General features: G+C 37.5%; 2 protein-coding genes and 1 long non-coding RNA gene across 5 annotated transcripts in view; 1 reads left to right on the top strand and 2 right to left on the bottom strand.

The window, feature by feature from the left end:
* Positions 1–7,368, bottom strand: part of NMT1 (N-myristoyltransferase 1) — a 214,610-nt gene extending 207,242 nt beyond the window's left edge. The window contains exon 1 of the mRNA XM_053699844.1: positions 7,228–7,368. The gene's annotated coding sequence lies outside the window, so the exon portion shown is untranslated. The remainder of the gene's footprint in view (positions 1–7,227) is intronic.
* Positions 1–26,818, top strand: part of DCAKD (dephospho-CoA kinase domain containing) — a 202,880-nt gene that overhangs the window by 162,510 nt on the left and 13,552 nt on the right. The window lies entirely within an intron of this gene.
* On the bottom strand, positions 10,329–12,678 carry LOC128647059 (uncharacterized). The gene is made up of 3 exons (XR_008400360.1): positions 12,298–12,678; positions 11,050–11,211; positions 10,329–10,975 (listed from the first exon to the last, which is right to left on the bottom strand). It is a non-coding gene; the product is annotated as an uncharacterized LOC128647059 (long non-coding RNA).

Raw genomic sequence — 26,818 nt, forward strand, 5'->3', positions numbered from 1 at the left:
TCAGACACCTCTGCACCTTGGCTTTTCCTTTCTCTTCCTAACTTTGGTCGAATGACTGGAGTGGGAGGGAAGGGAAGAGCTATTTAACAGCTTTGCTGTGGTGCTCTTTGCCTCCTCCTGCTGACCAGGAGGTGAATATCCCATTAGTAATTAAGATGATCCATGGACTCATCGTGTCAAGAAAGAAAGAAAGAAATTTATCAGGTAAGCATAAATTTTCTTTTTTCTTTGCATAAATGTTAGGAAGATGATCCATTTATAAAGCCTATACAGGTTATTTTTTTAAAATAAGTTTTGCTTATTTTTAAATAACACTGCACTGATTTTCAGACTCCTAACCAAGCCCCAAAGTTTTAGGAGAATACTGATGTATACCTACTCCATCTTGCTCTTGTTTGTTTAAAGAGTATTTTCATATGCAGAGGAAGAGGGAGGGGGGAGAGTGTCTGCTTTTTTTGCTATGGAACAACATGCAGTGAATGTTCCAGCTAACCTTTTCAACAGAGCTAAACTGAGAGCTTCTCAGTTAGTTTTTAAACTGGATTTTTAGATCAGTATCTGTGCATATTATTATATATAGTAGTGTCTATTACATGCAGTTAAATGAAAATTGGTGTATAGTATCCCTTTAAAGAATATAGGGTGGAACAGCTCACTATAAAACTAGGTAATGAGATTATGAATTAGAATCAAGATTGCAAAAAATATAAAGGAGATTTAGAATTTAAAGAAAAAGAGATCAAACAATTAATGATAACAACTAAGGATGAACTTATCAAAATCAAATTTTAAAAAATTGAAAGAGATAGAGTAGATTATCTGACATTCACAAAGATCCCAGTTAGTGATAAATATATTAGTCATTAATTGGAGACATGGGCCTCCATTACATATAGAGCATCGGCCGCAGATTATGCACGATTTTGGTATTACATATACGGCGTAGCATACAAGTTACGCCCGTATATTTCACCCGTCGCTCGCAATTTTTACTCTCATAGGCTAACATGGGACCGCGTCGTAAATCGGTATCCAATATCCAGCGCAAGGCCTTACGTGGCGAAAATAGAGAAATCTTATTCCATTTTTACCTCGCCATAAAAGGCAGCCGTAGCAAGCCTTGCGCTGAGTATGGGAGCACCGTAACTCCATAAAATGCCTGCAAAAACATCTAACGCATGCGCAATGTCTACCTGTCAACCGCAACCCCCCTCCGCAATAACTAATAAACTCTATTAACCCCTAAACCACCATAGCCCACAACGCAATAAACCTATTCCAGTATTAACCCCTAAATCGCCATAGCCCACATAGCCTATTAAATGTATTAACCCCTAATCTGCCGCCGCCAACGTCGCCGCCACTATAAAAAAGTTATTAACCCCTAAACCTAAGTCTAAGCCTAACCCTAACACCCCCCTAACTTAAATATTATTTAAATAAATCTAAATAATATTACTATTATTAACTAAATTATTCCTATTTAAAACTAAATACCTATAAAATAAAGTCTATACCTTAAATGGTGAAGACTAAAAGAATGCACTTAGATAGCACTTCTGTTCCTAGAAATAAGGTTGAAATTGAAATTAGACTTAAACAACCACTGGAAGCCAAGGGGTTGAAAACATATTTTATTAATTCTCTACTAGATAAAAATATGATGTGTGGATATGTGCACTTTAAAAACACATAGCAACTCTACTAATAATGGAAGTGGCTCAGAATATTGGGTAAATAAATTACCACGGACCTAAAATATTGTTTAGGTATGCTTGTATGAAGTAATGTAAATCTTTCAATTGAATAATGTACTTATATCAATTAATATAGTACACCACTGTATGGTTTAGTATTCCCTCATACCGTTGTTCCCATATAACGTGGCACAGTCATGTACAGATTATGTATAGTTAACTGAAAGGGTTATTTCTATCCCTTTTTGTTATGCTATTGGGTGATGTATATAGTGATAATATATATTTAGTCACAGTTCCAATTCTATATTCAAAGGAACATGAAAATGGCTCAAATGGCCTTAATATATATATATGTATATTTTTTTAAATGTATGTTGTATGATTGAACTGTTATTACAACATCAATTATAGAGGGTTTTAATTACTGTATGACATGTGTGGGTGCTTGGTGTACTTTAATACTGCTTTGTCTTGCAAGTTAGAAGTTTGTGCTTCAATTAATAGAAATATTAATAATTCACTGGTTATGGGCTCCAGTGATTTATACTTAGTGGCAATCGCTGTCAGGCTTTCTTTAACAGATGTTATATCTTGGATCTCCTGATAGGTTGATTTAATAATGTTATTACACTTATATTAGTCCACAAGTTACAGGTATTAATAAAGTGCTTTAGATTGTGGCTGTTCTCTCCTCTAATATGATATTGGAGATGTTGTAATTAAGACGATCTATATGAGATAGGTTTGCCAGTTATCAGATTCATTTTATCTCAATAGCTCTCCTTTATACTATGCGGTGTTCACTGTGTAAGAAGCACCGTTTTTAAATGTTAAATCTAAAGATATATTTAATGTTGTATAGAGGGATTTTTGTGTAGCTACGAGATATACTTTATTAGTATCTTTGCAATATTGTATCTCTGTCTACAATCAACGGTACCACCACATATATATGTGTCCACAATTGATCGCCAACCAAACACATGAGGTTGTACTGTAAAAGTAAAAGCTAAAATAGCTGATGTAAGTGGTTAGCTACTGTGGTCTCAGGTCTCAGTCAGTAGTTCATCTCAGTTTTTTATCTAAAGCACCCTTTATAAACATTTAGCCGTTATAATATTGGGCGACTGTAGCGTTCAAAGTACTTGTGATTGTGTTATCAAAATGAAGGCTCAAACAGCCAGTATAAACACCTATCCGTTGTACCCTTATGATATTAACAAATGATTTTTAAGGTATATACTCAGATTATCGATTCACACGACTAGTGGTTGTAGCTTTAAGATATAAAACAGTAGTTTGCCCTTATGATATTAACAAATGGTTTTCCCGGTATATGCCAAGACTATCACGACTAGCGTTTATAACTATTAAGATATAAGAAAGTCGTTTGCCCTTAGTGTTTGCCACTGACAACTAGAGGAATATTTAATATAAGGTCCGAGTTGCCACTATATCAGTAATTTGTTTGAGAGTTAGCTATGCCATTAAAAAAGAAACTAAATGGGGTATTAACGAATACCCTTCCCTAACATGTTTCGCCGATAGCGTTTCGGCTTTTTCAAAGGACCTTATATATATAAATGCCCTATATATAGACTTAGGTGACACAGACAAACATGTCTTGATAAAGCCTAAGGGAGTGAAACGCGTTGACCTTGACACTGTTGTCACTCTGCACTTTATGCTTTTATTTTGATTGCTGTTATAATTGCCAAGAAAGGAAAGACAACTACTACAAGACTTCCTTTGCTGATTACCTCCTGCAACATTGCAGCTGGACGTTGTTACAACCTGCATTTGTTTCTAATCAGCTCTACTAAGTTGCACAGAGAGATTGCCAAGTTTTACTTTGATCTCCAATGATACAGATCATTCTGTTAGTCACTACTAGTGACTGCAAAGATTTCCTCTAAGTCACCACTGTTAGTGACTGCAAAGACCACTTTTAAGTCACAATCTGTGACCGCAAAGATACAACCGCAAGTTAATACATGCAAGTCACAATCTGTGACTGCAAAGACCTTGCTGTATAACATCACTGATGTCCGCTAAAGATTCTACTCCTAGTCACCACTTGTGACCGCAAAGACCCAACCACTAGTCACCTCTGTGACCGCAAAGACCTCATTACAGTCACTACAAGTGACCGCCAAGTCCACTAGGCTAACACAGAAAGTGAGATACACATAGCCTAATGGTTAAGATCTCCCTCTCTTACCCTAAAGGTCACGGGTTCAATTCCCACCACTACAAGTGACCGCCAAGTCCACACTGCGAGGATTGCATTATAGTCACTGCACGTGACCGCAAAGTTTAACATCCAAGTCACTGAATGTGACCACAAAGACCACACTAAAAGAGAAATCAGGTGTGCCAAGAGACCAGCGTAAGTTGCAATCTCCCCTAAGACTCCCCAATTACACACGGAATAGGGAGATACACATACAGATTAAAGTTTATAAAAATTGCAACATAATAAACTCTTGACAGAATATCAAGGATCACTGGTTACATTACAACTATATTGAAACAGCTACGATCACAAGTGTGACGTAGGAAAAGTCACATGACATATTTTTAAATACCAGTCTCTCACTAACGGACCGGTAACACACACCCGCCACAATAGCGGGGAGGTCATCTTGTTTGGATCTTTAAGTTTTTTTAATCCAATTTCTGGACACTATCATTTGTTACACTATATAACAGGTACCTGATTATCAAATAGCGGAAATATATACTACAGTTATTCAATTGTTTTCTCTGATGAAATCGATGTTATAAGGGAGACGTCCCTTTTTATTTTATGTATGCTTTTAACAAGTTATTAAATTTCTGTCTAATTATACAAATGTTTTATTAGTTTTTATATATAGATAAGAAGCTCACATTAGACAACAAGTTTATATATATCAGTTGTATATACCTGTTTACATCTTTTTATTAACTGAATGTTGATAAATACTTAGGATTACCTACAATAAATATATAATAACAACATTTATCCAATCACAAAATACAATATATTCAAATTATAGAATTTAACTAAATACTCTACCCGTGCTAATCTAGCGCTGGACTACATTCACTACATATCAACCACTGTTTTCTTAGCGGGGAATACATTAGTCTAGCAGGGTCAATTCTCCAGCGCCTCATCTTTCTCACTACCAGTTTAATCTCCTATCCTCTCAAGTGTTCCATTACACTAAAGTTTGAGGCAGCTTCAGAATGGAAGATGATATTTTTATGTGGAGGGATAAAACACTTAAAGAAATAACTGAAAAAGAAAGTCATAACACACACACTGAATATTATGACCTAAACACAATCATGGGTGAACTAGAAAAAAATTTAACTAGCGAACTAAAACAAAAGACTGAACTTAGGCCTAGATTTGGATTTTGGCGTTAGCCGTGAAAACCAGCGTTAGAGGCTCCTAACGCTGGTTTTAGGCTACCTCCGGTATTTGGAGTCACTCAAAAAAGGGTCTAACGCTCACTTTTCAGCCGCGACTTTTCCATACCGCAGATCCCCTTACGTCAATTGCGTATCCTATCTTTTCAATGGGATCTTTCTAACTCCGGTATTTAGAGTCGTGTCTGAAGTGAGCGTTAGACATCTAACGACAAAACTCCAGCCGCAGGAAAAAAGTCAGTAGTTAAGAGCTTTCTGGGCTAACGCCGGTTCATAAAGCTCTTAACTACTGTACTCTAAAGTACACTAACACCCATAAACTACCTATGTACCCCTAAACTGAGGTCCCCCCCACATCGCCGACACTCGATTGATTTTTTTTTACCCCTAATCTGCCAACCGCCACCTACGTTATACTTATGTACCCCTAATCTGCTGCCCCTAACACCGCCGACCCCTATATTATATTTATTAACCCCTAATCTGCCCCCCTCAACGTCGCCTCCACCTGCCTACACTTATTAACCCCTAATCTGCCGAGCGGACCGCACCGCTATTATTATAAAGTTATTAACCCCTAATCCGCCTCACTAACCCTATAATAAATAGTATTAACCCCTAATCTGCCCTCCCTAACATCGCCGACACCTAACTTCAAACATTAACCCCTAATCTGCCGACTGGAGCTCACCGCTATTCTAATAAATGTATTAACCCCTAAAGCTAAGTCTAACCCTAACACTAACACCCCCTTAAGTTAAATATAATTTTTATCTAACAAAATAAATTAACTCTTATTAAATAACTTATTCCTATTTAAAGCTAAATACTTACCTGTAAAATAAATCCTAATATAGCTACAATATAAATTATAATTATATTATAGCTATTTTAGGATTTATATTTATTTTACAGGTAACTTTGTATTTATTTTAACCAGGTACAATAGCTATTAAATAGTTAAGAACTATTTAATAGCTAAAATAGTTAAAATAATTACAAAATTACAAAAATTAAAAAAGAACTAAGTTACAAAAAATAAAAAAATATTTACAAACATAAGAAAAATATTACAACAATTTTAAACTAATTACACCTACTCTAAGCCCCCTAATAAAATAACAAAGACCCCCAAAATAAAAAAATGCCCTACCCTATTCTAAATTACTAAAGTTCAAAGCTCTTTTACCTTACCAGCCCTGAACAGGGCCCTTTGCGGGGCATGCCCCAAGAAGTTCAGCTCTTTTGCCTGTAAAAAAAAACATACAATACCCAAGCCCCCCAACATTACAACCCACCACCCACATACCCCTAATCTAACCCAAACCCCCCTTAAATAAACCTAACACTAAGCCCCTGAAGATCATCCTACCTTGTCTTCACCTCACCGGGTATCACACCGATCCGTCCAGAAGAGCTCCTCCGATGTCCTGATCCAAGCCCAAGCGGGGGGCTGAAGAGGTCCATGATCCGGCTGAAGTCTTCATCCAAGCGGGGCAGAAGAGGTCTTCCATCCGATTGAAGTCTTCATCCAATCGGCATCCATCCGGAGCGAAGCGGCAGCATCCTGAAGACCTCTGACGCGGAACATCCATCCTGGCCGACGACTGAACGACGAATGACGGTTCCTTTAAATGACGTCATCCAAGATGGCGTCCCTCGAATTCTGATTGGCTGATAGGATTCTATCAGCCAATCGGAATTAAGGTAGGAATATTCTGATTGGCTGATGGAGTCAGCCAATCAGACTCAAGTTCAATCCGATTGGCTGATGTAAGGTTGTAAATGTAGCTGGACAAGAAACCAGAATGTTATTCTGTAACAACTGGTAAAAACTGTGCCAGCAAGTTAATAAGACATAATGGATAGCAGACAAGATATAGTTAATATCACAATCTGTGCCTTTAGAAATCTCATGCAACTAGTAACAGGAGTTGATAGGTTAACAGTCACAGGTAATGAATTTCACTTGGTCAATAAAGAGAGTTCATAAGTGATTACTGAGTCAGTGGATTAATATGCAGCTTAAGCAAACAGAGGTTATAACAGCTTGTTATGCCTGTAAAAGGTGGAGCATATGGCATAAAGAGTTAATGAATGTTTGTACCTTAGTTGCAGATGAAGAAAGGACTGGATCCAGTTTTCAGAGCAGTGAACAATGTTTTAGATAACAATCTACTTACAACTTGGTAGGAGAGATTGCTGGGAGGAACAGATGAGAGCTTTGCAGACAGTGTGCAGCAGGTGAGCAAAAATGAGGAAGTGATCCTTGCAGCCGGGACTTGATGCAGTGTAGGAATCCAAAAGGAAAAAGATCCAGTATGCTGAGCTGCTTGAAGCAGGGAAGCAGGTTCCAAAGTAAGAATCCTTCACAGTTGAAAAAGTAGCAAGGTAACACAGCAGTAAATAACTATAGAGATTTCTTAAATAAAATAAGCACTTGCATTAGAGGTCAGACTTGAAAGTGACTGCTGTGGACAAGTCTAACACAACAGGCTAAGCACAAAATAATCAAGCAATGATGTGAAGAAAGGGGAGTGGTTTTATAGGCAGGAGGAATTGAGTGGAATGTCTTAAAGGGACATTACATATCCCCCCACTCAGGACATCCTCTCCAAGGATGCAGTAGAAGGTTAATCAGGATAACGGAGATGGAAAGCCCTAAGCAGCTGAGGAGCATTAACACGGGAGCGAGGTACCCAAGAATCTTCCTCAGGACCATAACCCTTCCAACGGAGGAGGTACTCCAAACGTCCACGAGAGATTCTGGAGTCCAAGATGGTTTCAAGCTCAAACTCTTCCTGACCATCCAACTGAATGGGCGGTGGAGGTGCCTGGGGACACGAACGTGATGCGCTCGAGATATAGGGCTTCAGAAGCGAAACATGAAATGTGGGGTGAATTCTGAAATGTCTCGGTAAGTCCAAGGTAACAGACGTCGGACTTAGAATTCGAACAATGGGGAATGGACCAATGTATTGACTGCCCAGCTTCTTGGAGGGCACTGCCGGTTTCAGGTATTTGGTGGAAAGCCAGACTCGATCTCCCAGTTTGTAATCAGGACACGGCCTGTGTCTCAAATCATAATAAAGTTTTTGCCCAGCTTTAGCAGTGTTTAAATGTTCTTTTAGTAAAGTCAAAGTGTTTTGTAAATTGGTTAAGTATGTTGAAGCTGAAGGGGATGCCCTTCTATCTGGTGATAGTAGAATGGATTGAGGATGGTAGCCATAAGTAGCATAAAAAGGTGTTAACCTGGTGGAGGATGAAATTGAGTTGTTGTAGGAATACTCTGCCAAGGGAAGGAGAGAGATCCAATCGTCCTGAAGGTGAGTGATATAACAACGTAAATATTGCTCAAGTAAGCCATTCACTCTTTCTGTGAGACCATTTGCCTGCGGATGGTAAGATGAGGTTAGTCTTGGTTGAATACGTAAACTGGTACAAAGAGTTTTCCAAAAATAAGAGGTGAACTGAGTACCGCGATCGGTAATGATGGACCGTGGTATGCCATGTAAGCGCACAATGTTGTTAATGAAAGCTTGTGCGGTCTCTGTTGCGGTGGGAAGTGATTTTAAGGGAACAAAATGGGCCAACTTGGTCAAATGATCGACCACGACCATAATGGTATTATGGTTTTGAGATAGAGGTAGTTCCACTATGAAATCCATAGAAATCAGTGACCATGGAATTTCTGGTATACGTAAAGGATTAAGATATCCAATGGGTTTCTTTCTTTCAACTTTATTTCTGGCACAAACATCACAGGAATTGACATAATCCTGTACAGAATCTGATATTTTGGGCCACCAGAAATCCCTGCAAAGTAGTTCTTTGGTTTTATGTATACCTGGATGGCCTGATAATGGGTTGTCATGGTAGTAGTTTAGGATAAAATTCCGTAATTGTTTTGGAATGTATAACTTTTTATGATAAGTGTAAAGTCCAGTATTTTCTTTTATTAGATGGCTATCATTAGGTAGGTCATCTGTTTGGAGTGCTCTGATAATGTCATTCTCAAATGTTGTTAACTGACCTATTATCTTATGTGGGGGTATTAAATACATATTTTGATCTGGCCTTAAGCTTTGTTCATGGATGCGGGACAATGCGTCTGCTTTTGTGTTTAAACGTTCAGGTCTATAAGTAATCAGGAAGTTAAACCTGTCCAAAAATAAACTCCATCGCACTTGACGGGAGGAGAGAGTTTTACTTTGGCGTAAATATTGTAGGTTTTTATGGTCTGTATATATTATAAAAGGAGTCTTTGTGCCCTCTAATATATGCCTCCATACTTCTAGTGCTGATTTGACTGCTAACAATTCCTTGTCCCCTATGGAGTAATTAGCTTCAGCTGGTTGTAAGGTTCTGGAGTAATAGGCTATGGGATGTTGTATATTGTCTAATTTAGACTTTTGAGAAAGAACTGCCCCAATTCCAGTGTCTGAGGCATCTGCTTCAACTATAAACTGACAAGTATGGTCAGGTATATTCAATATAGGAGCAGAGATGAATCTATCTTTTAATAAAAGGAAAGTTTCCTCTGCGTGAGGAGACCAGGTAAACTTAGTATTTTTGCTGGTTAAACTGGTTAGGGGTTTAACAATTGTTGAAAAATTATGAATAAATTTGCGATAGAAATTTGTAAAACCCAGAAATCTCTGTAAGGATTTCACATTAGTGGGCCTTGGCCAATCCTTTATTGCAGATAACTTATCTGGATCCATTCGGATTTGATCTGGTGTTACTATGTATCCAAGAAACTTTATCTCATGGACATGAAAAAGGCATTTTTCAAGTTTAGCAAATAACCTATTTTCACGCAATCTTGTCAAAACCCACCTAACATGTTTAATGTGATCAGATGTAGTCCGAGAATAAATTAAAATATCATCCAGGTAGATTATAACACACACGTCAATGAGGTCTTTAAATATCTCATTTATAAAATGTTGGAAAGTGGCAGGGGCATTACAAAGGCCGAAAGGCATGACCTTATACTCAAATAGGCCATATCTTGTCCTGAATGCAGTTTTCCACTCATCCCCATCTTTAATTCTTATCAAATTATATGCCCCCTTCAGATCTAATTTGGTGAAAATAGTTGCACCATTGAGACGTTCTAAAAGTTCAGGGATGAGTGGAAGTGGATAACGGTTTTTTACAATTACTGCATTCAGAGCTCTGTAATCTATAATGGCCCTTAATTATTGATCTTTATTTTTTACAAAAAATATTCCGGCAGCTGCGGGTGATACAGATGGTACTATGAAACCTTTCCTAAGATTCTCGTCTAGATATTCTCTGAGATACTGTAACTCATCTTGAGAGAGGGGATATATTTTCCCATATGGAACTACTGCTCCGGGTACCAAATCTATGGGACAATCAAAATCCCTATGGGGAGGAAGAGTCTCTGCTTCCTTTAAATCAAACACATCACTTAAATCCTGATACTCTGTTGGTATGCTAACATCTAACATTCCTATAGTTTGTTGTTGAAAACAAGTGGTTTTACAAAATAAGGAGGGGAATGTTATCTTTGAGTGTTTCCAGTCTATAGTGGGATTGTGTTTGACTAACCAGGGAAAACCTAAGATGATGGTATGTAGTGCTGAGGGTATTATATCAAAGCTTTGATATTCTGTGTGACCATCAGTAGTAGTTATTAATAAAGGTATGGTGTGTTGTTTTATAGGACCACTATGAATCAATGAACCATCTATTACTTTAATAAACAGAGGTTTTTGCTTTGTAACACACGGTATTTTATTAGCACTAACAAAAGTGGCATCCATAAAACACCCATACGCCCCTGAATCAACAATGGCCTCAGTCTTGATTTGAAGTCGATCCCACTGTAAAGATAAAATCAGTGTGAGTGCATTGTTGTGGTTATATAGGGAGGTATTGCATAAATGTAATGGCTTACCCTTCCTTGATCTCTGTAGTATGGGACATGTTGCTACTGGGTGGTCTCTACTGGCACAATAGAGGCACAAATTGGAGATGCGTCTTCTATTTTTCTCCTCTGAGGTTAGTGGGGCTTTAATTACACCATTCTCCATTGGTGTGGGGAAATGGGATTCTCTTTCTGTGTAAATAGGTGAGGGTCTCTTTAAAGTGGTCTCTGTAGTCAGTCTTTCTGAACGGCGTTCCCTAAGTCTGCGGTCCAGTGTAGTTGCTAATTTAATAAGTCCAGTCAGAGTTTCTGGCATATCAAGTCTGGATATTTCATCCTTTAGTGTGTCATTAAGTCCCAGTCTGAACTGGTTTCTCAAGGTGATATCATTCCATAATGTGTCTGTGGCCCACATTTGGAACTCTGTTATAAAGTCCTCCACAGGACGTTTTCCTTGTTTTAATGCTCTTAGTTTTGTTTCTGCGTTTATTTGACTATTGCTGTCTTCATAAAGGGATGCCATTGCAGCAAAAAATTGATCTAGTGAGTCTAACAACTGACTTTGTGTCTCAAAAAAGCGGTTAGCCCACGCCCTGGGTTCACCTGCAAGATAGGATATGGCAGTGCAAACCTTTATTTTCTCTGTGCAGTAAGTTCTTGGCTTCATTGAAAACAGTAGGTAACAGGCGTTTTTAAAACCTCTGAAGTCAGATCTTTTACCAGAAAAAAACAGCAGGTGGGTTAATTAAAGGTTCTGGAGGGTCTGGAGATTTTGGGGCAACAATATCTTTAAGTACATTTTTTAGTGCAGCATTCTCTGCCTGAAGTTCTGTGAGCCCTCTTGCTAGAAAATCAACTTTCTGATTGAGAGTGTCAAACTCTGCTTTAACTGCCTGTGGATCCATTATGCTATATAACTTTAACTTTATAGGCTTGATTATTATGTAAGGTTGTAAATGTAGCTGGACAAGAAACCAGAATGTTATTCTGTAACAACTGGTAAAAACTGTGCCAGCAAGTTAATAAGACATAATGGATAGCAGACAAGATATAGTTAATATCACAATCTGTGCCTTTAGAAATCTCATGCAACTAGTAACAGGAGTTGATAGGTTAACAGTCACAGGTAATGAATTTCACTTGGTCAATAAAGAGAGTTCATAAGTGATTACTGAGTCAGTGGATTAATATGCAGCTTAAGCAAACAGAGGTTATAACAGCTTGTTATGCCTGTAAAAGGTGGAGCATATGGCATAAAGAGTTAATGAATGTTTGTACCTTAGTTGCAGATGAAGAAAGGACTGGATCCAGTTTTCAGAGCAGTGAACAATGTTTTAGATAACAATCTACTTACAACTTGGTAGGAGAGATTGCTGGGAGGAACAGATGAGAGCTTTGCAGACAGTGTGCAGCAGGTGAGCAAAAATGAGGAAGTGATCCTTGCAGCCGGGACTTGATGCAGTGTAGGAATCCAAAAGGAAAAAGATCCAGTATGCTGAGCTGCTTGAAGCAGGGAAGCAGGTTCCAAAGTAAGAATCCTTCACAGTTGAAAAAGTAGCAAGGTAACACAGCAGTAAATAACTATAGAGATTGCTTAAATAAAATAAGCACTTGCATTAGAGGTCAGACTTGAAAGTGACTGCTGTGGACAAGTTGAACACAACAGGCTAAGCACAAAATAATCAAGCAATGATGTGAAGAAAGGGGAGTGGTTTTATAGGCAGGAGGAATTGAGTGGAATGTCTTAAAGGGACATTACAGCTGATCCGATCAGCCAATCAGATTGAGCTCGCATTCTATTGGCTGATCGGAACAGCCAATAGAATGCGAGCTCAATCTGATTGGCTGATTGGATCAGCCAATCGGATTGAACTTGATTCTGATTGGCTGATTCCATCAGCCAATCAGAATATTCCTACCTTAATTCCGATTGGCTGATAGAATCCTATCAGCCAATTGGAATTCGAGGGACGCCATCTTGGATGACGTCATTTAAAGGAACCGTCATTCGTCGTTCAGTCGTCGGCCAGGATGGATGTTCCGCGTCGGAGGTCTTCAGGATGCTGCCGCTTCGCTCCGGATGGATGCCGCTTGGATGAAGACTTCAATCGGATGGAAGACCTCTTCTGCCCCGCTTGGATGAAGACTTTAGCCGGATCATGGACCTCTTCAGCCCCCCGCTTGGGCTTGGATCAGGACATCGGAGGAGCTCTTCTGGACGGATCGGTGTGATACCCGGTGAGGTGAAGACAAGGTAGGATGATCTTCAGGGGCTTAGTGTTAGGTTTATTTAAGGGGGGTTTGGGTTAGATTAGGGGTATGTGGGTGGTGGGTTGTAATGTTGGGGGGGGTATTGTATGTTTTTTTTTACAGGCAAAAGAGCTGAATTTCTTGGGGCATGCCCCGCAAAGGGCCCTGTTCAGGGCTGGTAAGGTAAAAGAGCTTTGAACTTTAGTAATTTAGAATAGGGTAGGGCATTTTTTTATTTTGGGGGTCTTTGTTATTTTATTAGGGGGCTTAGAGTAGGTGTAATTAGTTTAAAATTGTTGAAATATTTTTCTTATGTTTGTAAATATTTTTTTATTTTTTGTAACTTAGTTCTTTTTTATTTTTTGTACTTTAGCTAGTTTATTTAATTGTATTTATTTGTAGGAATTGTATTTAATTAATTTATTGATAGTGTAGTGTTAGGTTAAATTGTAGATAATTATAGGTATTTTATTTAATTTATTTATTGATAGTGTAGTGTTAGGTTTAATTGTAACAAGTTAGGATTTATTTTACAGGTAATTTTGTAATTATTTTAACTATTTTAGCTATTAAATAGTTCTTAACTATTTAATAGCTATTGTACCTGGTTAAAATAAATACAAAGTTACCTGTAAAATAAATATAAATCCTAAAATAGCTATAATATAATTATAATTTATATTGTAGCTATATTAGGATTTATTTTACAGGTAAGTATTTAGCTTTAAATAGGAATAATTTATTTAATAAGAGTTAATTAATTTTGTTAGATTTAAATTATATTTAACTTAGGGGGGTGTTAGTGTTAGGGTTAATACATTTATTAGAATAGCGGTGAGCTCCAGTCGGCAGATTAGGGGTTAATGTTTGAAGTTAGGTGTCGGCGATGTTAGGGAGGGCAGATTAGGGGTTAATACTATTTATTATAGGGTTAGTGAGGCGGATTAGGGGTTAATAACTTTATAATAATAGCGGTGCGGTCCGGTCGGCAGATTAGGGGTTAATAAGTGTAGGCAGGTGGAGGCGACGTTGTGGGGGGCAGATTAGGGGTTAATAAATATAATATAGGGGTCGGCGATGTTAGGGCAGCAGATTAGGGGTACATAGGGCTAATGTAAGTAGCGGCGGTTTACGGAGCGGCAGATTAGGGGTTAATAATAATATGCAGGGGTCAGCGATAGCGGGGGCGGCAGAATAGGGGTTAATAAGTGTAAGGTTAGGGGTGTTTAGACTCGGGGTACATGTTAGAGTGTTAGGTGCAGACGTAGGAAGTGTTTCCGCATAGCAAACAATGGGGCTGCGTTAGGAGCTGAACGCGGCTTTTTTGCAGCCCCATTGTTTTCTATGGGAGAATCGTGCACAAGCACGTTTTTGAGGCTGGCCGCTTGCGTAAGCAACTCTGGTATCGAGAGTTGAAGCTGCGTTAAATATGCTCTACGCTCCTTTTTTGGAGCCTAACGCAGCCTTTATGTGGACTCTCAATACCAGAGTTATTTTTATGGTGCGGCCAGAAAAAAGCCGGCGTTAGCTACGCGGGTCTTTACCGACAAAACTCCAAATCTAGGCCTTAGTTTCCTAGAAAAATATATAAATATGAAAATAATACCGAGAGGTTTGAGACTAAAAAAGAATTGCACTTTTGAACTAAGGGATAGTTTAAGAAAAGAATGGGAGGGGGCATTTGAAACAGCATCACTCACTTTTTAAAATATTTTTAAAAAATCACGTGAGGAATCACTAGAATTAATTGAGAAAAATATTGCACTGTTAAAAAATAAATTGATTGATAAAAAAGAACACCAAGAATATAAAAATAGACAAAGGGAAATCATGGCTAAACTAATTAGTCTAAACAATGAATTACAAGAGGTAAAATGGAGAAAACTAAACAGGGATAAGGATGATTATTCAGACACAGAGCCAATACACATAGATGAGAACCCTAACACTGAAATACAAAACACAAGAGAGAATATAAAACCAAAAGAAAATACAAAACTTAGAGAAAGGACAAATTATAGACCTAATCATCGGTCCAGAAATAGATATGATGATCAATATTCATCTAATATACACTATAATTTGAGAACATACAACAGACCCAATCAAATAAGATCACAATACAACCATAACAGAGACAGACAATTTGGACAAAATAGAAATATATCACAAAATGACCAATATTACAAACAAACCCAAGATAGATCTGAATATAGAAACTATAACAGATACAACTCTTGTGAACAATGGGATAGAAGATATAACGAAAGATCACATTCAGACAGACAAAGATAATATTATGATAGAAGAGATGATGAGTGGGAAAGACCTAGACACTATAACTCATATGATCAACAAAATAACGAATGGAGAATTAGAACATCAAATCGATTTGAACCATTAAATACAGATACATATAAAAATGAGAACCAGAAAAATGAGAGTGATTTTTTAGAGTTACGCCATCCGACACCAGGGACTTCAAAAGATATAGAGTACAATATAGGCCCACCACAAAGGGAAAGAAAAAGAAACAGAGAGGGTCTAGAGGAGGGCGAAAGAGAAAGGGACACAAAGAGAGACAAATAACACCTACTAATGGAATCTTTAATATAAGTAATAAAGTTTTAACAGAGGAAGAAAAAAGAGTCCTCAACTTAGGTTTAAGCTTTGCCCCCTCAGCTACAATGAACAAATTTAATACTCACATAAATGTGAGTCAATTTGTTAGAAAACTTACACTTAAGAGGTATTTCCTCAAGAATCCAATAGAAAGAAATTGGCAAGCACAATCTATCAATTCAACCCCAACATCAACCACATTTAAACACTCTAACTTAAAACCTAAGTCAACCTTTTATCCGGTGAATGAGAAAGGGAGAAACTTAGAAATGTTTGAGAGATTGGTACAAAGAGACATTAAAAAAGCAAATACAAAAAATAGATCTAACAATTTAACATTCACAGAAAGAAAAACTTTAAAAAATTTACAGTCAGACCCTAACATAATCATAAAACCTGCAGACAAGGGGGGAGGAGTTGTAATAATGAACAGATCCCAATACACAGAAGAAGCACATCGACTATTGGGTGATACCAACACATATGAAATACTAAAACTTGATCCTACAAAGAAGTACTCACTTAAATTCATGAAATTAATCGATGAAGCTAAAGATAAAGATATATTAAATGATAAAGAATATGGCTTCCTGCTACCAAAAATAACTAAAATCCCTGTGTTCTATTACCTACCTAAAGTACATAAAAATTCCACCAATCCCCCAGGTAGACCAATAATATCAGGTATTGACTCCCTAACCTCTAACTTATCAAAATATATAGACGGATGTCTCCAAACATATGTTAAAGAATTACCTTCATACCTCAAAGATACTACAGAAATACTTCAAATTTTAAATAATATTAAATGGGAACACAACTACACTCTTGTAACATGTGATGTGACCTCCTTATATACGATAATTAATCATGAATTGGGCATAGAATCTGTTAGAAAATATCTTGATAAAGATACCACTCTAAAGAAAGAACAACAAGAGTTCATATTAAATGGTATCAGATTTATACTTGAACAAAATTATTTCTCTTTTGAGGGCAAGTTCTATAGACAAAGGACTGGGACAGCTATGGGTACAAGATTTGCACCCAGCTATGCCAATCTCTTTATGGGATATTGGGAAGAATCTTTCTTCCCTAGGCATGAGCTGGGTGCAAATCTTGTACTCTACAAGAGGTACATAGACAATGTTATTTTTATATGGAAAGGGGAACTGTCAGAATTAGAAATGTTAATCAATGACATGAACAATAATGATATGAATATTAACTTTACATATACTTTCAGTAAACAAAAAATTGTCTTCCTAGATCTAGATATAGAAATTATTGATAACCAATTAAATACGTCTACCCATTTCAAAGAAGTAGACGCTAATAATTTCATACACTACAAAAGCTGCCACCTAGAAAGGTGGAAAAATAACATACCCAAAGGTCAATATCTGCGTATTAAAAGGAATTGTTCAAAACAATTAGACTATGAAAGACAAATAACAATCTTAGAAAATAAATTTAAAGAAAGAGGGTATGAGGATAAAATAATACACCAAGCAAGGGAAGAGGTAGATAAAATAGACCGCAAAGATCTACTATCTTATAGAAATAAACAAAGTAGGGGCCATGGTGATACAAAGAATGAGGTAAATGTGTCATTTATTACGGATTACAACTGCAATAACAAATTAATAAACAAAATACTTAAAAAACACTGGCACATAGTACAGACGGATCCCATAATAGGGGATAAAGTAACACAATTTCCAAAAATCATATACAGAAGAGCAAAAAATTTAAAAAATAAACTAGCGCCAAGCGAATTGAAACCACTAAAAACAATAAATCAAGATATAAACTTAGAAGGAAATAAAATAAAAGGCTTCTTTCCATGCTTTGGATGCCGATCCTGTAAATACAGTAGCAAACTAAAAGAAATAGAAGTGAATAACTTTAACCCCTTAATGACCGCAGCACTTTTCCATTTTCTGTCCGTTTGGGACCAAGGCTATTTTTACATTTTTGCGGTGTTTGTGTTTAGCTGTAATTTTCCTCTTACTCATTTACTGTACCCACACATATTATATACCGTTTTTCTCGCCATTAAATGGACTTTCAAAAGATACCATTATTTTCATCATATCTTATAATTTACTATAAAAAACATTATAAAATATGAAGGAAAAATGGAAAAAAACACACTTTTTCTAACTTTGACCCCCAAAATCTGTTACACATCTACAACCACCAATAAACACCCATGCTAAATAGTTTCTAAATTTTGTCCTGAGTTTAGAAATACCCAATGTTTACATCTTCTTTGCTTTTTTTGCAAGTTATAGGGCCATAAATACAAGTAGCACTTTGCTATTTCCAAACCACTTTTTTTCAAAATTAGCGCTAGTTACATTGGGACACTAATATCTTTCAGGAATCCCTGAATATCTATTGACATGTATATATTTTTTTTTAGAAGACATCCCAAAGTATTGATCTAGGCCCATTTTGGTATATTTCATGCCACTATTTCACCGCCAAATGCGATCAAATAAAAAAAATTGTTCACTTTTTCACAAATTTTTTCACAAACTTTAGGTTTCTCACTGAAATTATTTACAAACAACTTATGCAATTATAGAATAAATGGTTGTAAATGCTTCTCTGGGATCCCCTTTGTTCAGAAATAGCAGACATATATGGCTTTGGCTTTGCTTTTTGGTAATTAGAAGGCTGCTAAATGCCACTGCGCACAATACGTGTATTATGCCCAGCATTGAAGGGGTTTATTAGGGAGCATGTAGGGAGCTTCTAGGGTTAATTTTAGCTTTAGTGTAGTGTAGTAGACAACCCCAAATATTGATCTAGGCCCATTTTGGTATATTTCATGCCACCATTTCACCGCCAAATGCGATCAAAGTAAAAAAAAACGTTAATTTTTTCACAATTTTAGGTTTCTCACTGAAATTATTTACAAACAGCTTGTGCAATTATGGCACAAATGGTTGTAAATGCTTCTCTGGGATGCCCTTTGTTCAGAAATAGCAGACATATATGACTTTGGCGTTGCTTTATGGTAATTAGAAAGTCGCTAAATTCTGCTGCGCATCACACGTGTATTATGGCTAGCAGTGAAGGGGTTAATTAGGTAGTTTGTAGGGAGCTTGCAGGGTTAATTTTAGCTTTAGTGTAGAGATCTGCCTCCCACCTGACACATCCCACCCCCTGATCCCTCCCAAACAGCTCCCTTCTCTCCCCCACCCCACAATTGTCCCCGCCATCTTAAGTACTGGCAGAAAGTCTGCCAGTACTAAAATAAAAGTTTTTTTTTTTTAAGAAAAAAAACAAAAGCATATTTACATATGCTGTGTTTAGGATCCCCCCCTTAACCCCCAACCTCCCTGATCCCCCCCAAAACAGCTCTCTAAGCCTCCCTCTCAGCCTTATTGGGGGCCATCTTGGGTACTGGCAGCTGTCTGACAGTACCCATTTTGAACAATCAAATGTTTATTTTTTTTAAAAAAAATTTCTGTAGTGTAGCTCAATCCCCAAACCCCCCCCCCCCCCCACGGACCAACCCCCACCACCTAAATCACACCTAAGGGCTTTTTTATTTATTTAACATTTTTTCCGTAGTGTAGCGGTTCCCACCCGCTCCCTCCCCGTGCACGCGCCCGCGCCCGCCCCCTCGTGCACGTGCGCGCACCCCCGGGCTTACCCGCCCACGATCCCGCCCCCCTCCACATGACCAGGGCCATCGATGGCCGCCACCCACCTCCCACACCGGCTCCCACCCACCAACGATACCGGCCATCGATGTCCGGTGCAGAGAGGTCCACAGAGTGGCTCTCTCTGCATTGGATGGCTGTGAAAGGTTATTGCAGGATGCCTCCATATCGAGGCATCACTGCAATAACCGGAAAGCAGCTGGAAGCGAGCAGGATCGATTCCAGCTGCTTTCCACACCGAGGACGTGCAGGGTACGTTCTCAGGCGTTAACTGCCTTTTTTCTGAGGACGTACCCTGCACGTCCTCGGTCGTCAAGGGGTTAAATACAGAATTGATGAAACAATCAGATGTCAAGACAAAGGAATTATATACATAATTGAATGTTCATGTAAAAAGTACTATATAGGTGAAACGACAAGAACCCTCCGCGATAGAATTAGGGAACATCTGTCATGCATTGATAGAGGCACTCTTGACACACACCTCTATTCTCATTTTAGGGACATTCACAATAACAATCTCAAACATTTTAAATTCTGGGGTCTAGCCAAGATAAAACTTAATTGGAGAGGGGGAAATTTAGAAAATCAATTATTGAAGTTAGAAGCAAAAATGATCTACAATATGGACACACTATTTCCAACTGGCTTAAATTCAGAGCTAGATATTTCCCCTTTCTTATAATAATTTTACATCATACTAATATATATAAATACCTCCATTCTATGCTAACACAGAAAGTGAGATACACATAGCCTAATGGTTAAGATCTCTCTCTCTCTAACCCTAAAGGTCACGAGTTCAATTCCCACCACATTCCTTTGTTGGTTCAGGTAAATGTTACTAAACATCCTTTACTACCACTAAAAACTATCTATATAGATTTTAGTCTCTTATGAATATCATCACTTCTTTCTCTATGGTCTTCATTTATACAAACAAAACCATATTGTAAATATAAATGTATATAAACATATATGTGTGTGTATATACATATACTTTCACTAATACATGTATTTCACTATATACAATGTTGAGGTAGATGTGGTTTAGTGGATAATACCCTCTGCTCAATTACCAAAAGGTTGTGAGTTCAATCATGAAAGGGAATACTGAAAACAGTTTTAAAAAAAAAAATTTTTTGAAAAATTACTCACTAAGTCATAACTTTTTTATTTTAAAAAAATCTTTACTTATAATTTCTATTTGTTTTATATATTTAAAAATTAACATATGCTCAATATTCAAGCAACTATAGGCACATCAAAATCAATACAAATACATACATTATACATTAAATAGATATATTTAGAACTCTCTAAATAATGTTTATTGCATTCTTACAAGAACCTTTCTAGGATCTATTCATTCTCTTTCATTTATTACAACACAAAGAACAAAAACAAATGAAGAACAATAAGCTTCTTGTAGACACACACAACTATATAATTCCACCTTTATATTGAATTTCCATATATCTATACTTTCCACCTTTAATTAAATTACATAGAATAGCCAATCCAAACCAGTTAAGCCCTATATATAGACTTAGGTGACACAGACAAACATGTCTTGATAAAGCCTAAGGGCGAAACGCGTTGACCTTGACACTGTTGTCACTCTGCACTTTATGCTTTTATTTTGATTGCTGTTATAATTGCCAAGAAAGGAAAGACAACTACTACAAGACTTCCTTTGCTGATTACCTCCTGCAACATTGCAGCTGGACGTTGTTACAACCTGCATTTGTTTCTAATCAGCTCTACTAAATTGCACAGAGAGATTGCCAAGTTTTACTTTGATCTCCAACGATACAGATCATTCTGTTAGTCACTACTAGTGACCGCAAAGATTTCCTCTAAGTCACCACTGTTAGTGACTGCAAAGACCACTTTTAAGTCACAATCTGTGACCGCAAAGATACAACCGCAAGTTAATACATGCAAGTCACAATCTGTGACTGCAAAGACCTTGCTGTATAACATCACTGATGTCCGCTAAAGATTCTACTCCTAGTCACCACTTGTGACCGCAAAGACCCAACCACTAGTCACCTCTGTGACCGCAAAGACCTCATTACAGTCACTACAAGTGACCGCCAAGTCCACTAGGCTAACACAGAAAGTGAGATACACATATCCTAATTGTTAAGATCTCCCTCTCTTTCCCTAAAGGTCACGAGTTCAATTCCCACCACTACAAGTGACCGCCAAGTCCACACTGTGAGGATTGCATTATAGTCACTGCACGTGACCGCAAAGTTTAACATCCAAGTCACTGAATGTGACCGCAAAGACCACACTAAAAGAGAAATCAGGTGTGCCAAGAGACCAGCGTAAGTTGCAATCTCCCCTAAGACTCCCTAATTGACTCCCTAATTACACACGGAATAGGGGGATACACATACAGATTAAAGTTCATAAAAATTGCAACATAATAAGCACTTGACAGAATGTCAAGGATCACTGGTTACATTACAACTATATTGAAACAGCTACGATCACAAGTGTGACGTAGGAAAAGTCACATGACTTATTTTTAAATACCAGTCTCTCACTAACGGACCGGTAACACACACCCGCCACAATAGCGAGGAGGTCATCTTGTTTGGATCTTTAAGTTTTTTTAATCCAATTTCTGGACACTATCATTTGTTACACTATATAGCAGGTACCTGATTATCAAATAGCGGAAATATATACTACAGTTATTCAATTGTTTTCTCTGATTAAATCGATGTTATAAGGGAGACGTCCCTTTTTATTTTATGTATGCTTTTAACAAGTTATTAAATTTCTGTCTAATTATACAAATGTTTTATTAGTTTTTATATATAGATAAGAAGCTCACATTAGACAACAAGTTTATATATATCAGTTGTATATACCTGTTTACATCTTTTTATTAACTGAATGTTGATAAATACTTAGGATTACCTACAATAAATATATAATAACAACATTGCAGTACATACACTAAACATTTATCCAATCACAAAATACAATATATTCAAATTATAGAATTTAACTAAATACTCTACCCGTGCTAATCTAGCGCTGGACTACATTCACTACATATCAACCACTGTTTTCTTAGAGGGGAATACATTAGTCTAGCAGGGTCAATTCTCCAGCGCCTCATCTTTCTCACTACCAGTTCCTTTAAATGACGTCATCCAAGATGGCGTCCCTTCAATTCCGATTGGCTAATAGAATTCTATCAGCCAATCGGAATTAAGGTAGGAAAAATCCTATTGGCTGATGCAATCAGCCAAAAGGATTGAGCTCGCATTCTATTGGCTGATTGGAACAGCCAATAGAATGCAAGCTCAATCCTATTGGCTGATTGGATCAGCCAATCGGATTGAACTTCAATCTGATTGGCTGATTGCATCAGCCAATAGGATTTTTCCTACCTTAATTCCGATTGGCTGGTAGAATGCTATCAGCCAATCGGAATTCAAGGGACGCCATCTTGGATGACATAATTTAAAGGAACCTTCATTCGTCGTTAGTCTGTCGGCCAGGAAGGATGCTCCGCGTCTGAGGTCTTCAAGATGGAGCTTCTCCTCGTCGGATGGAAGAAGATAGAAGATGCCGCTTGGATAAAGACTTCTGCCCGGCTGGAGGACCTCTTCTGCGAGGATCAGATGAAGACTTCTGCCTGGCTGGAGGACCACTTGTGCCCGGATCGGATGAAGACTTCTGCCCGGCTGGGTGAAGACGGTTCAAGGTAGGGTGAACTTCAAGGGGGTAGTGTTAGGTTTTTTTAAGGGGGGTTTGGGTGGGTTTTAGAGTAAGGTTGGGTGTGTGGGTGGTGGGTTTTAATGTTGGGGGGGTTGTATTTCTTTTTTTACAGGTAAAAGAGCTGATTACTTTGGGGCAATGCCCCGCAAAAAGCCCTTTTAAGGGCTATTTGTTATTTAGTATAGGGTAGGGAATTTTATTATTTTGGAGGGCTTTTTTATTTTATTAGGGGGCTTAGATTAGGTGTAATTAGTTTAAACTTCTTGTAATTTTTTTTTCTTTAATTTAGTGTTAGTTTTTTTTGTACTATAGTTTATTTTATTTAATTGTATTTAATTTTAGGTAATTGTAGTTAATTGATTTAATTAATTTAATGATAGTGTAGTGTTAGGTGTAATTGTAACTTAGGTTAGGTTTTATTTTACAGGTAAATTTGTTCTTATTTTAACTAGGTAGCTATTAAATAGTTATTAACTATTTAATAGCTATTGTACCTAGTTAAAATAAATACAAAGTTGCCTGTAAAATAAAAATAAATCCTAAAATAGCTACAATGTAATTATTAATTATATTGTAGCTATCTTAGGGTTTATTTTATAGGTAAGGATTTAGTTTTAAATAGGAATAATTTAGTTAATAATATTAATTTTATTTAGATTTATTTAAATAATATTTAAGTTAGGGGGTGTTAGGGTTAGACTTAGGTTTAGGGGTTAATAACTTTATTATAGTGGTGGCGACGTTGGTGGGGGCAGATTAGGGGTTAATACATTTAATAGGCTATGTGGGCTATAGCGGTTTAGGGGTTAATACTAGAATAGGTTAATTGCGTTGTGGGCTATGGAGGTTTAGGGGTTAATAATTTAGTTATTACTTGCGGTGTGGGCTATTGCGGTTTAGGGGTTAATAATTAGGCTTATTGCGTTGTGGGGGGTTGTCGGTCTAGGGGTTAATACATTTATTATTAGTAATGAGAGGGGGGATTGTGGATATAGGGGTTTTACGTGTCGGGCTTATTTTGGGAGGCAGGTTAGACTGTTACGGGAGATTTGATTTCCTTTACTTTTCTTATACGCCGGCAGTTTCTAAAGTGCTGTAAGTCACTAGCGACTCCAGAAATTTGTATTTATGCTTATTTCTGGAAATCGCTAGTTTCTCAGACTTACGGCACTTTATGTACTGCCGGCAGGGTATATGTAATACCCAGATGTGCAAGGTGAAATTACGGGTGACGCAGGTTCCCACGCTTGCACCGAAACCTGCGCTGTATATTTGATCGCGCCCATGATATTTATCAAAAGAACAAAAGTAATGGAAGAGATAACCTAAAAAAGACGAAGGGATAAATGTACATTCCCACAAAAATCTAAAAAAGGGAAAATAAAGGTGGGTAATTCAAATTCTAATGGAATAAATAAAAAAGAAACATACGTAGATTTGAGACCTAATTGGCAGAAAGTGATAGATAAAAAAACACATTATAATTATAGAAAATGTAAACAAAAACAAAGAAGTCACAATAAATCTTTACAATATCCTAATAGAAATAAGAATACTATCCATTTGATTAATGAGAACAGATACTCCCTCTAGTACGTAGAGGTAACGATAATGAACAAATTCATTATTAAAATCAAGAATCATCTACTTCTAAGGAACATATGAATCATAACACTTTGCATTATAGAACTTTTTTTTTTAGGAAAAAATCACCACTCTTTAGGAGGCTCAGTAAGACAAAAGGAAGGTTATCAGGAGGAGAGGCTGTATAGGAGGAAAATCAATATTTAAATCAAATAAAGTATCAAAGCCAAAGAGTAAAAAGGATGAGATACTTTCTTTCCTAAGATATAGTGAGTCCACAACGTCCTCAATTACTGTTGGGAATATCACTCCTGGCCAGCATGAGGAGGCAAAGAACACCACAGCAAAACTGTTAAGTATCACTTCCCTTACCACAAACCCCAGTCATTCGCTTTGCCTTGGTGCATGGAGGAGGTGACGTTTTGGTGTCTGAAGAAAATTGGATTTCTTTCGCTACAAGCAAGATTTTTGGGTCTAGCCACAATCCACGTTAGTCTCTTCAGTGGGGCAGTGGTGGCTTTAAAGCAGTTAGGAACTTGTAAGGTGGGCCTTGCTGCGTTTTCCTAACATATTTGCGGCCCATGGTATAGAAAGCCAGAGTAGGTTTACACTGTTCTTTCTTTTTTCTACAGGTCTCTGTGAGGAGTGGCATCCTCTCACACCGTGTAAGCTGTCCTCCTGCCGGATTGCCAGATGCGGGTAAGTACCTTTTGTCTTCTAAGTATGGGAGACTGTGCACTTTAAAGGATTCTGCAAACATTAATTGGGACATTATATATCCTAGTTGGGATATTTCTTTGGCAGCGTGCAGGCACTTAATGTGACATAGGTGAGAGAGACTGCTTCTCCTTCATTGGTGATGAAGGGGTTAACCAGTTGTGTGGGGCTCAATTATATTAGGCACTATATAGCAGACTTTTTATTCTTATAAGTGTATTTGTTTTGAAGTAAAATTCAATCTGGTGGTGCCAGATTTCTTTTTACATTTATTAAGACTTGTGACTCTGATCTTTGTTTATCGGTCCCTGCAAGGGGTGATATTGCGGGAGAGCAATTTACAACTACAGGGAGAGGCATTTATCTGTATCTGAATTATCGGCTGGGGGCGCGTGCTTTGTTAAAAGCACCGTTCTCTCCTCAGGCCGATTTTGTGTCTCCCTCTAATCTCTTCCGTTCCTAGTTGGAGTAGTGTCGACAGTTAATTTAAGCAGTTATAACTGTAATCTAGCGCTCTGTTTTTCAGTTTGCGCGCTTATGAGAGTAACAGGTGCCATGTTGTCTCTGCCTTCCTTCTTAGCTTTAGGAATGAAGCGGTGCTATTTTCAGTTGGTTATTGAATCTGGTCATGTGACCCCGCTTTCTTATCCGAGATCTGAGTAGTGTATTTATTTTAAAGTGTAATAAGTAGTCTAAGGGGCTAAGTACCAAGTGTACTTTAAACCGTTTGGGACCTGTGTGGTTCAACGGTTTTGGAGCGCTGGTTTAATCTCTTACGGTCTCTTAAAGTGAGGAAAGTCCTTAAAGTGACAGTACAACTTATTTTGGAACAGGGGTTTGTTCCTATGTTTTACTGCAATTTTATATGATTTAAAGTGACAACACAATTTTTTAAATGTTTTTTTTTATGCTTGTTTTTGTGAGTTCTGTTCACGGAGCTTGAACCTTGTTCCTATTGACATACATCTGCTCTGCCTTGCATTATAGAGTTTGGTTTCTCCTATTGAAATGAGAACTTTTAAATTTAAAGGAAAATTCCTTTTTATTTTTTCTGAGCCTCATGCCTCTCAGGATGATGCTGTTCAGGCAATGCCACAGTTTTCTCCTTAAGTGTTCCAAGCCTTCATGGTGTCAAATGCAATGCCCTGCGGTTCCTCTCAATCTCCTGGAGGAGTTTATTTGCCGGCAGAAATTGCTGC

The sequence above is a fragment of the Bombina bombina genome, chromosome 1 (assembly GCF_027579735.1).
Source record: "Bombina bombina isolate aBomBom1 chromosome 1, aBomBom1.pri, whole genome shotgun sequence".
Lineage (NCBI taxonomy): Eukaryota > Metazoa > Chordata > Amphibia > Anura > Bombinatoridae > Bombina > Bombina bombina.